The sequence below is a fragment of the Vanellus vanellus genome (genome assembly GCF_965231255.1).
Source record: "Vanellus vanellus genome assembly, chromosome: 2".
Taxonomy (NCBI): domain Eukaryota; kingdom Metazoa; phylum Chordata; class Aves; order Charadriiformes; family Charadriidae; genus Vanellus; species Vanellus vanellus.
Genome location: NC_138906.1, coordinates 121466944 through 121483427, shown reverse-complemented (window position 1 = coordinate 121483427; position 16484 = coordinate 121466944).

Genomic DNA, 16484 nt, shown 5'->3' with positions numbered 1-16484 from the left:
ACATATTTATTATTATCCAACAGAATATATTCAAACTGCTCATCATATTACTGTTTGAAATTTACATTACAGGATTGATGACAGACCCCAACCACAATTTGGATCACATTTTGTTAAACTCTTTAAATGCATAACAAATTGTTTATCAAAATCATTGGTAAGATCCCCCTGAGTCCTTCTGCAGTCTGAACAATCCCAGCTTTCTCAGCCTTTATTCATATGTTAGATGATCTTATCCCTTAATCGCCTCTGTTGTCCTTCCCTGGACTTGCGCCAATATGTCCATGTCTCTCTTGTACTGGGGAGCCCAGAAATGAACCCAGCACTCCAGATGGTGTCTCACCAGTGCTGAGTAAAGCACCTCCCTCAACCTGCTGGCAGCACTCCTCCTAATACAGCCCAGGGTGCTGTTGATGTCCTTTGCCATACGAACACGTTGCTGCCACATGCACAACTTCTTGCCTACCAGGAGTCCAAGCAGAACTGCTTCCCAGATGGTCAGCCCTTAGCCTGTACTGACACATGGGGTTACTCTTCCTCAGGAGTAGCACTTTCTTTGTTGAACTTCATGAGGTTCCAGTTTGCTCACTTGTCCAGCTTGTCAGGGTCCCTCTTAAAGGCAGCACAACCATCTGGTCTATCAGCCACTTCTCCCAGTATTCTATCACCTGCAAACTTGCTAAAGATGGAAGGTCAGTCTGGATGGTCCTTTGAGCAACATAATCTAGTGAAAGATGTCCCTGCCCATGGCAGGGCATTGGAACTAGATGGTTCTAAATGTCCCTTCCAGTCCAAATGATCCTATGAGTCTATGATTCTTTCCAGGTTTGTTTCTGTGAGATTGTCCCAGGCAGATCCTTGGACAGTCTGCTCTCCTGAAGTCCAGAGTTGTTATTCAGCTTGTTGCTCCCTCGTGTCATGATTCTGAACTCCACCATCTCATTATTACTGTCAACTGAGGCTACCGTCAACTTTCACATTCCTGACCGATTTTCCATGTTTGTAAGTATGAAGGCATATCTAAATTTTCACTGTATCAACTGACTTTTAAGCTTGAGGATTCTTGGGTTTTCACAATGGCAAGATATCTCTACTCAGTTCTCAGTCTTCCAGTTGGTTAATGGTATCTTGCAAAGACAGAAGAGTGGATACTGTGGTATCCCAATGACAGCTTTTTACAATAGAAACAGCGGACCCTCAGGTATTTTTAGGACACTGATGTACCGTGATTTAACCCCAGCCAGCAACCAGGACCATGCAGCAGCGCACTCACTGCCCTCTTCCCATTAGGGTAGGGAGAAGAGGGAGAATAGGAGTGGAGGGGGGAAACAGCTCATGATTTCAGATAAAGACTGTTTAATGGAACAGTAACATAAAAGGATAATAATGATAATAATGATAATAATGATGATGATGATAATAATAATAATAATAATAATAATAATAATAATAATAATAATAATAATAAATGGTAAAAGATTATACAAAATAAAGTGATGCAACAGAAGTTGCTGTCACCACCCGATGATTAGTTGTCCAGCCTGTCCCAAGCAGTGAACACGGATTCCTGCCCCCAGGCCAACCCCCATTTATATGCTGAGCATGATGTCTATGGTATGGAATATTCCTTTGGCCAGCTTGTCCTGTCTATGGTCCCTCTTAGCTTCTATGGGAAGCTGAAAAGTCCTTGACTAATGTAAACATCACTTAGCAACAACTAAAACAATATGTGTTATCAGCATTATTCTCATACTAAGTCCAAAACACAGAAGCTACTAGAAAGAAATTTAACTCTATCCCAGCTGAATCCAGGACTTAGTGTTATTTTTCCTTTTTTTTAAATTTTTTTTTCTCCTGGACTCAACTTCTGTCAAAGCCAAGAATCTGTATCTGTAAGAAGCATGAGGTCAAAGAAGCAAATTCTCCTTAAGTGGCTGATGGACTGGACTCATTTATGCCTATCAAATCTGCTTTTTACATTTCATATGTTAGACTTTATGACAAGGTTCTGAACTTGTAAAGGGAGTCACTTGCCTGAGTGTAGAAATATGAACATAATTGCTCATGATTAGATACTGAATTTCTATGCTTTTGTGTACTGAAGCAAATTTAGTTTTAAAATAGCTTTACAGTGCAAGAAGAAAGTGCCTTGAGTTGCAACGACATTGCAGCTACAAAAGTACATCCCTAAGACTCAAAACTTTGACACAGATTTTGGATTGTCTGTATTTTCTCATCCTAAGAGAACCTCTAACAGCACTTTCCAAAAACATCATTCTTGCATGACAGTTGCTAATATCTTTATAGATTGTTGCATTTCTCTCTATGCTGTAAGTTATAAAAAGATGGGTAGGCCAAATATAACAAAACCACCTTGTTTTGTAGTGATTTTGTGCACTAAAAGCATGCAATTAGCTGCTTGATATTTCTCTGGCCTTGCCCTTATTGCTCCTACTCAAGGTTAATTTGGTAGCCACATAACTGAAGTCTCATTAATGCAAGAGCATGTTCTCCGTTGTTGTCCTATGCTTATAATTGTCTTCTGTGTACTTACAACATTATAATCTGGCTGAGTGGCAAAAGATAAAGCAAAATGTCTCACAGATATTCTGATAGCTCAGAAACAAACAATAAGAGCTGGTCATAAGATTGTCTCATATGCCTATATCACCCCATTCTTCGAAGTTCTTGTCTCCCCATTTGTTGCCAAAGGAAGAGAGACTAAGTCTCATTATACAAAGGAACTTGAACAACAAAATATTTTATAGCAGCATGAGGTAGGTACCAAGCCAAAAATTAACATGGGTGTTGCATGGAAAGAGAGAGAAAAAAAAGAAAACATGGGCACAGAATTGTGAGCGATATAGGTTTATTGTTTTATTAGCTTTCTTGAATAGTTGCAGTTCAACGATATTTCTTCTTGATTATTTACACACAGACATCCAGTACCATCTGAGATGCACTAGTGTATAGATGAACTTATGACCCACCTCCGGGTGTCATTCCAGAGATTTGTGAGTTGAAAGTATGTCCCATCAGGTCTGCCAGACTTAGGCAGACTTCTCACATACAGACCCTAAAACACGTCAAGTAGTACTGGATGTCTAAGTGTATGCAAACGACAAGTCTTTTGTCAGTAAAACCAAGGGACCCTAGAGTTATTCAGCTGGCCAAGTAGTGGTATCTTCTTTGGGTTGAGCAGCTCTTTAGAAGCCATGAACTGTATTGGCCATAATAACCAGTGAACTGTTTAAACCCAGCACCTTACTGGGAGGCCAGGCCCCAGCAGCTTAGATCATACTAGAGACCTGAGTGGAGGCAACTGAACCAACCTCTTTTTCTCTCTGTTGGGAATTTGCACACATGGAATGGGATTCAGCTGCCTAAAAGCAGGACAGCTTGTGACATTTTTTGGTGCTGGGGCAGTACTGCACTTGTTTTTCAGCTCCTGCTAGAGAGGCATGCAGTCATGCATCATACCTGATGGCTTTACTCTGATGTACTGCATACCCTAGTGCATCCCAGAAAGTATAAGTTTGTGTTTAGGCATCTGATTTTCCTTCATGTGAAGAACTACATTCAGGTGTGTTAATCTGAAGCTGAATCCCACACAAATTTGTTCACAAACAAATTTGATTTAGTTTAGCTAATTTATTTTAGTTACACATATAAACTCAAAAAATACTACTGGTTTCATCCTAGAATTCTGTTCATTATACTAAACTACATGTTGTATAAAAAATAATAGTTCAGCTGCAGTTTAATATTTCTAAATATATGAAGAATTCTTGAGTGTTCTTGACCTCGTCTCATTTCAGGACTGTTTCAGTAGTAGACAGCAAATTCCTTCTCTCACTGAAAGATATTATGTGGGTGCTAAGTAATGTAGGAGCTTTGTAATGTCTTTATTTTATAGTCAGGTCTAAATTTATCCACGATAGTACTTTCCAAAGATATCTTTTGTCTTCACCAGTGGCAGCTACAGATCAATAGAAGCAACAGCTATTATTTGTTCTTATGAAAAATTCTGTACTTAAGAACTCCCTGCATATCATATTTTAAGAAAATGTTATCATCCCAGTGAATTAGTCCATACAATAAAGAAAATTGATTATGCTGCATGCTCATCTTAACTTCTGCTTATTTGGATTTCAGTTAGGAAAAATAAAACAGATAAAGGCAAGTGAATGTGTGAGCCTATCTCACCATGGATTTTAGAAAAATGGAGTTTGTGAATGTGGGAACATTGGCATTTTACAGAAATTACAAAGAGCTTTCAGTCATTGCAATGTGGCTTCTTCCATTTCTGTTGATGCTCTCTTATCTCTACTTACGGGACCTAGATCTTACAAGTTTCTGCACCACTCCTAAATACAAAAGTCACTGGTGTTATGGGTGTTGATAACATCATTCTTCATCCACTGGGGACATAATCTTAAAAATATAATTGACTCACATACTGCTGACACAGTAAACCCTTGCCTGCTCTTGTCAAAGTCATGCAATGGTATTGAACTTCAGTCCAATGGTAGACAAAGTTTACATTTATAAAAATAAAGGCATAATCGGCTCTCCTGTGCAGAAATATTCAAATGTTTTCTTCATATCTTTTATGAGGATGAATAAACTTTTGGGTGTTATTCTTGCTTAGGACAATATTCTCTTCAAATTAATACCACTTAGAGTGTTAAGACATCAAAATCCTTCTAGACCTATCTTTTTTCCTTTACATATCAATTAAAAAATCAGTGATATAAATATACTGAGTAGGAATAAAAACTCGATTTGAAAATCTTCAACAGTTCTTAGAAACAGTTGTTTTTTAATATGTCTATTTAGTTCCCGCATCCTCAAAAAATTCCTGTGATCTTATACTTAGGTGTCATTTTTACACCTTTTCAATATTAAGCACTATCTGCATGGGGTACTAATATATTTTCTGGATGTCCTCTCATTTGGGATGTACGGGTTTGTCTGTGAACAGAAGTAAATTTAAATTTGCATGAAGTATTAATATTCTAGCACGTTTCAATTAGATGTATTGCTAAAAGTTATAGACTTGTACTTTAAATTTTGTTGTCTGGATCTGTAGGCAGGTTATGAACAAAAGAAGTACTAAAAAGGATCCCAATAAGTAATTAGGATATTAGTCTGTTTTAACATGACTTAACAATGAATAGCAGTGGTTCAGAACATCTGCAATCCTGTGTAAAGCGGATGACACCCAAAGATGTAAAACTTTTCCAGGAGTACCACACTGAAATCTTTCTAAGTGCGTGCATCGTTTGAACATGATTCAGCTTTGTAGTTAGACTAAAGGGTAAAGCTAGTTTATCTGCCTGAAGTAAGGCCAATCCCTACTCAGATACTGTGTGTCTGAACATCTTCTGGGTCACTGATCGTAAGTTTTGAAAGGGAAATGCTGGCTAAAATGTCAGAAGTGAAAGCAAGTTCCAGTAGTGAAACATTTATCTGAAACAAATGCCAAAGGTTGCCATGAAATCTAATAGGGTGGATAAGGAACCTCTTTAGTTTGATTTATTAATAGACAAATCACATTTTCTATGTATCACCCATGATGCATTTAAATTGTACTGAATATACAGAAAAAAATTGCGTGTCTGAGTTCAGGAAATAAGTGAAATATACTTAATTGACAGAACCAATATAGAGCAGGGCTCTAGTTTGGGGGACAGACTGACCATGTCTAATTCTCCTAAAAGTCATTCACAGTTTAAGTGGAGACAGAATATAAAACCATATAATAATACCCCATCATAGCAGTAAAAAGATGGAAAACTATGTTCTCACAGTCAGTTTAGTTTTCACTACCGCCGTTTAATCTTGGATTTTGCAACATCCAAATCTGAAGAGGTGCAATTGCTACCACTGTACAAAGCTGACCTTGGGTGTACAAAAATTGGGCCGTTTCCCAGGACAGCGGTATGCTGAAGGACTCACAGTTCTGCTGCCTGTTTTGCCTAGACCAGAAGACTCAGCAATTTCATTCACAGAACGAAGCAGCGAGCCCCGGCCTCCTGACCCAGGGAGCAGGGCTGGGGCTGTTCTCTTCTGAAATGAGGGGTAAGAATGAACATTTCCAGCAGCAGCTGCCCTGTCTGATGCTTTTTTGTGCTCTGCAGTGTCGTGGTCAGGAAGCTTTATTCTTGGTTTCTCGTTCAGCAACAACAGTTGACCATTCTTTCCCAAACGCTTTCTCATCCAACCCACACTTTGACAGAAACAACTCAGGAGGCAGAGGACAGTGTTAATGACATGGGATTGGTTGTACAAGAAAAGACAGAGGGAGGAGCTTCTGATGAACGTTTTTACATGAAGGGAGCAGAGGCTGGAGTCAAAGAGATATGGGAAAAGCCCTCGGAGGGTCACATCCTTGAAAGGGACCAGGGACAGGAGTTTCAGTGCTCTGGGTAAGTTTGGAAAGCAGAGGATTGGGCAAAGGAATAGCTGAAGGTAAATATCTGAAATAATTTGTAGATGATGACCCAGTTTAACATCTACTATATGTTATATACGAACTCACAGTATTGCTTTCATTTTCAAAAAATCTGTCCTGTAGATTTTTTGTAATCAATCTGTTCCTTGACAGTATAGAGCATCATTATGAAAGCCCTCCACTCACGCAATTGATACTGGCATAGAAGAGAGAAAACACGTAATTAGTCAAGATAAGTACTATAGCTGGAGTCAGTATTCCCAAACAGGCAAAGCTAATTAGTTATGTGGTGCCAAGAGGTCGTATGAGCATCTTGTTTTCAGAATAGGCTAATGCATGTGACATATTTCTGCAGTTAATACCACGCCAGTGTTCTGCTTCTCAGTAAATCGAAGTGACATGGTCCATGTTAAAAAGCAAAACTTTGCTTATATAGTTCGAAGAAATGAACAAATTAGATTCTGTTGTTTTAAAGTGAAAACTTTGTTGCCACTTAGCAAAACATGTAATTTCAATTTCATCGTGTTCCACCAGGAAATCAAGCCGTTGGCAGATTTCCCATTTCACTTCAAGAACATCCCAGGATAAGCCAGATAATAGATGAAACTTGGGGAGAAAGGACAAACAAATGTGGTAAGTACGGGGCATTATAATGTTGTGCAGATCTAATAGCTACAAGGTAATAGTTTATAATCATAATTAATGCATAACTGAGCAAGGGATGTCACCAGAGAAACGAAATTTTCCTGCTGACACATTTTTGTACACAGGAATAATTGAAATCATAGGCCTATTTCACAAAGCCTCTCTTGTGGAAGTGTTCTTTTGTTTCACTGAAGTTCTGAGTATGGAAATTTTCCAGACTACTGTGTCTTTTCAGATAGGTTCTTCTATCTTTATAGATACAGCATATTTGGCTAGCTCTACATTCCCTGGTGTGAGTATAGAAGTTCTTAAGATGGGTTGCTTTTTACCAGAAGCTACTATGCTCTTTGCAGTGAAATTTCAATGAGGGATCTTCTTAGACCTGTCATGAGTTATCAGCGTGGACTGTTTGGTTTTCAAAGACATAGAATTCCTTGTTTTAGTTGTCTGAATCTCCTTACATTTGTGTAAAAGGTTGGCCATTTTGGCATTTTCATACCGTCTTGATAGGTTCTTACAGCGCTGTCAAAAGCAACCAGCAAACTTTTGAGGAGGACAACTGTACAACTTTCTCATTTTTCATTTATATATTGACTTTTACTGTTTGATAACAGCTTTATATTAAAAAAGAAGCAAACAGAAAAAGCCTTTTAAAATATATAAATTTTATTAGCTAGAAGAGTGCTTACAAGAAAGTAACAAATTTGTTTAATTATACATAATAATTAAACTGCTTAGAGAAAAGGCAAGATTTTAGCTTCACTTAAAAGATATAAATCCAGAGAGATGCCAGTGACTTTGAGTTAATAAATATAAACTTTCTTTGAAAGGAAAAAGCTCTGAATTTGGCCCATCGACCTCTTCATAAAACCTCAACTAAGAAATGACAGCAGCAGATATGTTGACTGATTACTTAATGTCTTTTGAAAACCAAATGTTATAGTGTTTACTAAAAATTAGAGGGAATTGCATATTTACTAGGTGTAGATGAATAATTCATGAGAAATAATTTATTCAGTGAATTTCACCCTTCCTCAAATTGAGTAGATTGTAATTTTCTTGAATATATATTCATTAATTGAACAGCTTCAGTGAATAACTCTGTCCATTCTCTCAACAGCAGTATGACACAGGGAGTATTCAGAAAACAAAATAGGTTAGTTTTAATTCAGAGAAATAGATAATTTTTTCTCATGTGATATATTCCTATTAAAAATATTTCTTGGAACATTTCCCATTGAATTAAGAACTGAAAAAACCAATTTCTGACACTAGCCATCAACTTTTCCTGAAAGTTCTTTGCTTCTGTGAACATGAATGTACTTGTTACTACTTCTACACTTAGAGCTGCCCTGAATATGAATTACGCTTTCTTTTTTCATGTCAGTTTTTCATAGTGAATTGTAGTTCCTGGGTAGTGAAATAAGGATTTAATCTCCTGTAAGACAAAGGATTAAAATTATTATATAACAATAGTTTTGTGGCAACTCAGATTGATTGTTTAGCCTGTTGTTCTCTTTCAATAGAGATGCACCTGAGTTTATTTTTCTTTTCTTTATCTAGCACCCAGGTTCTGTTGTCTTCTGGCACACAGTATTTATTTGTTCAGCCTAATTCCATTTTCACCTCCACACTGTATCCTCTACAGGTCATCGCATGAAACTTAACCTATTGTTTTAGTGGACTCGGCCAAATTTGTTGTTGATCTTTTGTAGCATTGTCATTATGCCTACCTAGTTCCTGATGCTTGAAGCAAGCAGTTTATGATATATATAACAAAATGTCATCCTTCATTGTCTGTGATCTTTTCCAAAAGTTCTAAAACTGAAAGAAAATATACGGCCTTGGAATTTGTTGCTTGGTAATTTTCAGGGGACAGAAAGTAGGGGATGGCTTTGTTTTTCTCCTGAACATGTATCAAGTTAGGGACTACTTTGCACCAGAAACCATTAAGCAGTTCAAATAGAATAGACTTCCAGTAGAAATCTAAGCCTTCTACTCTAGAAAAAAACTCCTTTAAGAGCTAAATGAATAATTGATTATTCTTTTTTCAGTTTAGTTGCTGAAAGGAATCTTAATATCTGTTTAGATTTAACCTAATTTAGTTTCTGGGTTTGCTGTACTGGGAAACAGAAAAAAAACAACAACCTACGACACTCTGTGATGTTAAACTACAAGTTTCATTCTGTATTAATCATTTCATTTTCAAATGAAAAGATAAATCAATGAATAACAAGCTAGATACACAGGGCAAATGAGGGTAATCCTCTAAGAAGTGCTTGGAGGTCACCAATAGGATGAAAAAACCCTTGGGTCCTCTCTTTTAAGCAGGCCAAGAAAGTATGAGATAAGAAATGCTTGGTGAGAAATAACATAACAACTAAGTATCCCAGCATGGACACCGGTACAGAAACATCAAACTTTCCAACTACAGCAGGGTCTGTTGGATTATATACTTACTTGTTATATCAAACTTTTGTCTAAATACACAGCATTTGTGCTCCATAGTGGCCCCTAAAGTTTGATCTCCCTGTCCAGAGGTACAGGAACAAATCACAGTTCCTTTGCTGCCCACATATCCAGGTTTTATTTCCACTGAAATCAAGACACAAGGAGATGTTGCTGACCCAGATTTCATTGCAATATGCAGACAAATATTTCCCCATTCCCACAGTAGGTACACATGCTCTGAGATGTGAGGGAGACTGTTCAGCCAAGTTTATAGAAACAAGCTTCTAGTAAAGCGAGTATCTGTGCTCTTCACTCTACTCCACTGAAGGTTTAAAAACTTTCTGAAATGGGAATATATGTGATGGATGCATATGGATGGATCTCATAGATATGTTGATGCACATTCATATGTCCTGCAACCTTTGGTATGATGTTGAACTCACATTTCCAGTGAGGGAAGAAAAAAAAGAGATGGAAAACTCCATCTCCCACACCCACAGTGAAAATGGTAGCTTCCAGATTATACTGCTGTGGTAAGAACAAGCATTTCCTTCAACCCTGAAGTATAACAGCTGAAAGACAGGACTAAAACGCATATTATTCTTAAGTGCAGTTGTCCTCAGTACAATTGAAGGTGATGAGGGCATAGAAAGAGGACACAACTGTTGTGGTCCACAATGCCCCTAAACTCTTTAAGTTGCTTTTATAATTATCAAGGTTCAGTCTGAAAATGGGCTACTCTGACTACTCTTATGTCATGGCCAGACTAGCCACTGAAACAAATGAGAGATGCTCTCTTTTACTTCTCTCCCCTTCAGAGAAGGGAGAGCATCTCCCTTCAGAGACAGAAGGATGAGAGAGAAAGAGACTTATGAGTTTAAAAGAAATTAAACTTCTTAAATGAAATATTAATAATAAAATAATAAAAAGAAAAGAAAAGAAAAGAAAAGAAAAGAAAAGAAAAGAAAAGAAAAGAAAAGAAAAGAAAAGAAAAGAAAAGAAAAGAAAAGAAAAGAAAAGAAAAGAAAAGAAAAGAAAAGAAAAGAAAAGAAAAGAAAAGAAAAGAAAAGAAAAGAAGATAAAAAAAAGAAAATAATGGAATATATACAATATATACAGAACCGGTATCAAGCTCCCAGGGTGACAATCACGTCACTGGCAGGCACCAGGAAAGTCCCAGGCTGGACTCAGTGACAGATGGGAACTGGATTCTGGATCCGGACTAAGGAATGCACAGATCAGGACCAAAGGCAGACAAACAGACAGTCCACCTCAGATGCCGACCACTGAAGAAGGAGGGCTGACCCTTTGATCCCTCAGCTTTTATACTGAGCATGAGGCAGAGGGGATGGAATATCCCGCTGGTCAGTTCTGGGTCACCTGTCCTGTCCGCTCCTCTCCACTACGAGAGGACAAGAACAAGAGTGCAACACAACAACTGAGCACAAAATAAGAAGGGACCTAAAACACAGAAGCACAAAGGCTTGCAAGTCTTCTGTAAGAGTATACCTCTCACTTAGCTTTGAAGTCATTTATTGCCCTAGCAACATGACATAAAACAAAAAAGAGTAACTTAAAAAGAAAATATGGAGAAGTGCTGAAAGGTTAGGTTACATACCTTTATATACATTTAATCAGTCTTGAAGTGGGCTTGTGTTTTTGAATGATTTTAAACTTGTGTGAAGTCAAAACTTGAATAAAAAAAAGAAATTGTATTTTGAATTCTGAACTCATACAGATGCCTGATTTCTTTGCTTAATCTTTTCTTTACTTCTCGTAAGATAATTTAATGTACTTAATATAAAATAAATGTATTTCTGAAATAAACCAGGAAGATTTATGATGGACAGAAGAAGGATGAGACCACAGTGGGAGAACAGCTGCTTTCTCCGCATATTTTTCTTTTATGATGTCTGTTACCTTAAGATGTCACTTTCTATTTCATCGTTGGGTATGGGTTGTCACAAAAGCTTTATGTAACGGAAACTTGCAATGAAGCTGCACCATATGTATGCCCTCCCTTTATGCACAGCCATGGCACCAAAGGTGACACCTCACTGCTTCTTGGCTCTGAAGAGAGACCTCTGTCTTCCAAAAGTCTCTGGACATCAGTGGGGTATACCCACATACCTTCAACATCTACTGGGCAAATTATTTTTGGAAGGGATAATTCCTTCTTCTTCCTCATGGATGAGCAGAAAGGACACAGGATGCCCTTGTTTATGTTAAGAGTGCCAGTAGAGAAGGGGGGGGGGGGTGGTTGTTATCATTTTAAAAGAGAGATTGATTACATTTTGCATAGCAGATGGTCTCTTGGTATGCAACTACCTGTTAAACGGAATACAACTGAACACAGAGCTAAGGGACATAAATACTTTAGTACTTTAAAAATACTTTAAAGATCAAGGCTTATTCCCCCCCCCCCCCCGCATTTTTTTTTTTATTTTATTCTGACTGTGGTCTGACTACCTTAGTGCAGATATTTTTATGCATATAACTATGTTGTTCAATGCCAAAATGCACACTAATTATATCTGCTTTCATTTTGAATATATTAAACTAAGTATTTAAATACCAACCGGCAGTTTTTAACGAATCCTCTCTACCCTTCCAGAAGCATAAGTTGCATTTTTGGCCTGCTTCCTTAGTCAGTCTCTGAGGGAAGAGAGCAGACTGTGCCCATATGCTGCTCCCGCCATAGATGGTTAGATGGCCTCAGTGACTGCCTCAGTGACTAATCTGGAATATACCTGAACTAATTTGGTCAGATTTCTCCCATAACTTCAGCAACAGTGACAGGATCTTTCTGAGACGTTGCAGTTAAAGATATCTATGTCTACAGTGGTTTGCATTTCCCATTAACCAATTCTCCATGATGGATCCTTATTAAAGGTAGATACAGTCTGGTTTTCTTCCTTGAAGAAACAAAAAAAATTGATATATTTGCATTCAGGAGAGGAACAGAGAGCTGGAGGAGACGACTGAGGCATTTTTTCTGTCATCAGCTTTAGACTATCTTCCTATCTGTATGCCAATCAGTGCAGGCCGGTATGACTTCCCTCTGCTATAGACTAGCAATGAGGATGTGATTACATCTCAGAGCCAAGTACCCGGAGGCATGTATCTCTCAGGGAGGTTCATCATATACACTATTCCTTGCTCAGGGCTGTGCTTACAGGCACAATTTAGCTCACAGGTATTCGAGTTGTCTACTGGGTTGTCTAGTCTTCTCCTGCGCCAACGGAAGAGGGCTCCCTTTCATATATTCCAAAATGTTTTGTCCATTTCCTTTTTCAGCTTGACAGCATAAATTACTTTCTCCATTTTGCACACAATTCTGGTCATAGTAATGAACATTTCACTTTTCAGTCAGTCCTCATTTGGATGCAAACTCTGCTCTCAGGATGTGCATGGCTGATCTTGATTAAGATATTCTTCTCTTTTTTACATACATAATCCTTTGAAGTTCCATGCATATCGGGAAAGAATAATATTGAAGTGGAGATCTGCCTTGCAGATCTGAGAGGAAAATTCCAACCTTTTGATTAGGATCATCTTTTTCAAACATGACATAAGCAATTCAGTAGCCTATATTGCATCTTCTATAACAAGGGACAAATTTTGCAGTCACTCTTATGGGGTGGGCCAGGTTCTTTCATGTCTAGACTGCCTGAGCCCTACTTACTTGATTCACAATGACTGTTTATAAAGTAAATTATATTATACAACCAAAAATAACATAAGATGGCTAACTGACTTACTCAGATTATGCGTTCATATACACAAAAATGGATCTGATGTGTTTAAGGTATGTGTCAGTGTATGCTTATGTGCGTGAGAGAGGCACAGAAAGAAAGAGGAGCCTGCTGAAGCTGTAAAACATGTGGGCAGATATTAAATCCGTTAAGAAATTCTGAACTCTGCTCAGTAAGTTTTTCTCTTTGGCCTGGGAATTTAAAGGAACCATTTAGCCAAGGTGGATTGGCTGCAAAAGGATGTTGAAAATGTCAGATAAAAATATCTCCCATGCTAACAGTCATCAAAGAGGTTACCCCTGTGTGCTTATTAGGATGAGCATCTCAGCATAGTTGTATCCAAAACCTCTTCATATTGCCTAAGAAAAAGAATCATATCACACTTTCCAGAATGTGCTGAAAACTGGTACAAGATTTTTAATAATTTTTAAGATTGATAACCACATTTAGTAATAGCTTATTCCCTGTTATCAATGTTTAAATAAAAAGGACAATCTTGCTTTACTGATTTTAATGCTTAAACAGTAAACTAAACCACTTGTAAAGTCCATCCAATTAAGCATTATGACTTTGTAGCAATGTGCCATGTCATAGCAGAAATGTCACTGTGGACTTCTGGTGGCATTCAAGAAATATTATAAATTGCTGTGCCTCCTTCTAAATCATAAAAAGCCACACTGCCTCTTTTAAAGGGAAGGCTTTTGAAATCTGAAGGACAATACTAGCACCCTGTCCTTCTCACAAGAACAATATGGGCTTTCTGTCAACTATGAAATAAATCTCAACAATGATGGAAAGAAAGCTTCGGGAGCTGTAGAAGTTGTTATCCTGCTCCAGGAACCCAAAACACAGCATTTTCATCTGCATCTGGACAGGGGACTGGTTCCTGCTCACTGTCGCTAGTCTGTGAGTAAGGGCAGGGAGAGCTCCAGCAATCCAGTCCTTTGCCTCTAGCGCTCCAAGGCACGGAACTCTGTCCGAGTAGGATTTCCTTTACCACAGTGGTTTCTATCAAATATGTAGTCTACTATAACCAACTCTTTCTCATCCCTAGACAAGTTCAGAGAAATGTGAGTAACTGCTACCACCTTCACCATAGAAAAAAAAAACCAAACCAAAACAAAACAAACAAATCAGTAAAACCTAAACAGCAAAGCTTTTGGTTCTACAAAAAACTCACAAATTTTCATTTTCTTCAAACATAGCCATTCTTATAACCAATCTGTGTGAGAGAGATATTTTATACTTTATACAGAAAGTCACAGCTTCATCAGTACACAAAAGATATGGGTCTTTCAAATCTCCAAGTTTCAAACACTTCATGTTGATCTGTTTATCTATCATCTTACCAGAGCTTCTCAGGATTCAGAAGAAAAAATCCTATTCCACATTCTCATAAAAAATAATTCCTCTGAAAAATCAATGTCAAATTCAAGGGATCCAGAGGATCCTTGGGGATGCTTTCACATAATTTCCATGGACCTAAATATGAAATTATATTCTGCAAGAATTCTAGTAAGCAGAAGTTCATCAATGGGACATTTGGTAATAGTCCTTTTCCAGAACAGAGTCAGAAACAGTACTAATGGAAAAGTATAAAAATAAAGCCAGAATATAAAAAGGACTCTGTCATAGGTTCCATGTTATCATAGGTTCCATGTGGGGTTTAGACCTTATGTATATCTGCTAAAGCTCTTCCAATACCATATTTTCGGTATTCATCTGTAAATGGTATAATAAAAAAACAGCTGGGTTATGTGCTGCTTGTGTGAAGAAAAAGAATTCTCACGTATCACTTTTCCCTCAATTGTGACAAAAAGCCTAAAATCTTCAAGAACAATTTATAAATCCCACATTTTTATATGTATGGTTACGTTGATTCTTTTTCTCTACACTTTTTATCTGCACTTGAATAAATAAGATGACAGTGACACCATATATATAGGGCATTATAATGTAATCTGAATATGTTTCCAATTCCCTTGCTCATCAGTTTTACAACTGAAATCACTAGAATAAACTGGCTGTTTTCCAGCTATTAGTAAAATCCCTCCAGCAACCCCACTTCATACAGACCTTGAAAATAACTTCTGTACATGTTCTGAGATATAAATCTATTGCTACGTAAGGAAAGATGCTGGGGTTATTTCACAATCTTGAATGTTAATGGCCTCTACAATTAAAATGCTGCACACAACACATTACGCATAAGTCCGCTCCAAAAAGAGACACAAGACTTATTTGTGAATCCCAGTCACTAGTTTCACAGCTAGCCAATATGCAAATAAAGTAAAAATGCATTATTTATCTGATGTTTACCAAGCCAGGTAGGGAAATGTAATTTACAGTATGAAATCCCGGATATGGATTCTTTTAACTGTCATTCACAATTAAATTATATTAAAATTAAATTATATCATCCCCCTCATTTAAGTAGCCAGAAATGTTTTGGTTTTTATATTTCAAAATGGCTGAAATATATTTGTCCTTTTTTTTTTTTTTCCTCTGTGTAACACTAAAACAGTGCAATAATAATGTTTCTTAAGGATATTTTTAAAGGTGATAATTTCGTTAATTGCGTGTTCTGCATTAGTGTATTAAGAACATTCCTGTGTCATTTTTTCTGCATTAAAAGCTTTCCTGCATTTGCTCTGAGAGAGGAAGAGAGGCAGAAGGCAGCTGCTGGATTTCTTTATGCTGTCCATTTGCTCAATGCACGAAGTTCCACATGCAAAAAAGTATTTTAATTACCTATTTCCAGTAGTCCTAGATAGGTTTTATTGACTTATGTGTGATTCTGTGTGTGTGTGTGATTCAGCCCACTAGGGACAGTGGGAAAACTAGTGTGCTCTGGGGTGATTATTTACATGGTATTTTTTTTTGTTTTCCCCAGCAAAGTGACCATGAAATAGCATTTCTGAACCCTACATATGTGTTTGGTGTCTACTAACATGGTGAACAAAAGCTTCTCCTCTGAGGATCTAGACCTCAAAGCAGACTTTGCTAACCGAAAAGAAACAAAATTCTCCTCAAATTGGACTTCACAGAAGAGTGGAATTATTTTAACTTCTCGCGAACTATGTAATTTTCAACAAGCTCAGAGAGTTTCCCAGAAAAGTTGAGCTGAAAGAGTATTCTCTTCTGTGGTTTTCAGTTGTTGTTCCTGCCATCTTATG